This window comes from Oratosquilla oratoria, chromosome 33, assembly GCF_046742065.1.
Source record: "Oratosquilla oratoria isolate Oo_2021 chromosome 33, ASM4674206v1, whole genome shotgun sequence".
NCBI classification, from domain to species: domain Eukaryota; kingdom Metazoa; phylum Arthropoda; class Malacostraca; order Stomatopoda; family Squillidae; genus Oratosquilla; species Oratosquilla oratoria.
In genome coordinates this window covers 23,971,908-23,974,407 of record NC_134809.1, presented here as the reverse complement: position 1 = coordinate 23,974,407, position 2,500 = coordinate 23,971,908, and positions in this window count along the sequence as shown.

Here is a 2,500-nt window from a genome sequence, read left to right as displayed (position 1 = left end):
ATCGTTTATATGTGGAACGGGTTTGCGGTTGGAATCACGCGGATACCCGGCTCTATGTCTGATTGACAACATTGCCACTAGTACTCCTCCTCCTGCTCTTCGTCTTCCTTTTCCTCTTCCCTTTCCTCCTCCTTCTCCTCCTCCTGCTCTTCGTCTTCCTCCTCCTCCTCTTCCCTTTCCTCCTCCTTCTCCTCCTCCTGCTCTTCGTCTTCCTCCTCCTCCTCTTCCCTTTCCTCCTCCTTCTCCTCCTCCTGCTCTTCGTCTTCCTCCTCCTCCTCTTCCCTTTCCTCCTCCTCCTCCTCCTCCTCCTCTTCCCTTTCCTCCTCCTTCTCCTCCTCCTGCTCTTCGTCTTCCTCCTCCTCCTCTTCCCTTTCCTCCTCCTTCTCCTCCTGCTCTTTTTCTATTCCTCAATATTCTCCCCCTCTTCCTCTTCCTCTTCCTCCTCCTTTTCCTCTTTCTCGTCCTCCTCTTTCTTTTCCTCCTTCTCCTCCTCCTCCTCCTCTTCCTCCTCCCCCGGCTCTATGTCTGATTGACAACAGTGCCACTGCTCTTCCTCGTCCTCGTCCTCTTCCCTTTCCTCCTCCTTCTCCTCCTCCTTCTCTTTCTATTTCTCCTCTTCCTTCTCCTCCTCCTCCTCTTCCGCTTTCTCTTCTTTCTCCTCCTCCTCTTCCTCTTCCGCCTCCTCTTCTTTCTCCTCCTTCACCTATACTTTTCTCCCTTCTCCTCTTTCCCCTCTTCTTCCTTCTTTTCTTCCTCCTCGTCCTCTTTTCCTCCTCTTTTTCCTCCTCCTTTTCCTCCTTCACTTCCAGCTCTTTCCCTCCTTCTTTCTCCCTTTTCCCCTCCTCTTCCTCCTCTTCTTCCTTCTCCTCCTCTATTCCTCCTCTTTCTCCTCGTCCTCCTCTTGCACTACTTTCATCGTGTCATCATCATCATCATCATCATCATCATCATCATCATCATCATCATCATCATCATCATCATCTTCATCTTCATCTTCATCATCATCATCATCATCATCATCATCATCATCATCATCATCATCATCATCATCATCATCATCATCATCATCATCATCATCATCATCATCATCATCATCATCACCACCACCACCACTACCATTGTTATCGTTATCGTCATTGCCACTATCACCAACACCATGGTGATGACTATACTTATCGTTATTATCCCCTCCATCACCACACCAACACCACCATTACCACTACTTACACTGCGACCACTTTTATGAATAAAATCGCTTGGCGGCAGACAGAAGAACAGCCATAAAGTCGACTTAATGGGAGTTATCAGTCTTTTATTTGTTTTTCTATTGGCATGTTTTTTGTAGCAGTCTGTATCAACAGTCTACATATTCATTCTACATAGACAGACCTCTGCACCTCCCTGTGTTGACAGTCTTCCATTATTCTGTTTCTCTCCATATTATTTTCTTATTATTTATTCATTTATTTATTTGTTTGTTTATTCGTTTGTTTATTTGCTTGAAAGTTTAGCTATTTCATTATTTATATATTCATTATTTATATACTTATCTATTCATCAAATATTCATTTGTTTATTTGATTATATGATTATTCATTATTTATCTGTATTTACCTATTTACTTGTTTATTGTTTGTTTATTTGTTTATTTGTTTATTTGTTTATTTGTTTATTTGTTTATTTGTTTATTTGTTTGTTTATTTGTTTATTTGTTTGTTTATTTGTTTATTTGTTTGTTTATTTGTTTATTTGTTTATTTGTTTATTTGTTTATTTGTTTATTTGTTTATTTGTTTATTTGTTTATTTGTTTATTTGTTTATTTGTTTATTTGTTTATTTGTTTATTTGTTTATTTGTTTATTTGTTTATTTGTTTATTTGTTTATTTGTTTATTTGTTTTTGTTTATTTGTTTATTTGTTTATTTATTTGTTTTTGTTTGTTTTTGTTTGTTTTTGTTTGTTCGTTTATTTGTTTATTTGTTTGTTTGTTTATTTGTTTGTTTTTGTTTATTTGTTTGTTTATTTGCATATTTGTTTACTTGTTTACTTGTTTACTTGTTTACTTGTTTACTTGTTTACTTGTTTACTTGTTTACTTGCTTATTTGCTTATTTGCTTATTTGTTTCTCTGTTTGTTTGTTTATTTGTTTATTTGTTTATTTGTTTATTTGTTTATTTGTTTATTTGTTTATTTGTTTATTTGTTTATTTCCTTATTTGTTTTTTTCTTTTTTTTCTTTGTTTATTTATTTATTTCTTTATTTGTTATTTGTTTATTTGTCTATTTGTCTATTTGTCTGTTTATCTGTTTATGTTTATCTGTATTTGTTTATTTATTTATTTGTTTATATGTTTATTTGTTTATGGTTATTTTGTTACTTGTTTATTTGTTTTTGTTTATTTGTTTATTTGTTTATTTGTTTATTTGTTTATTTGTTTATTTGTTTATTTGTTTATTTGTTTATTTGTTTATTTGTTTATTTGTTTATTTGTTTATTTGTT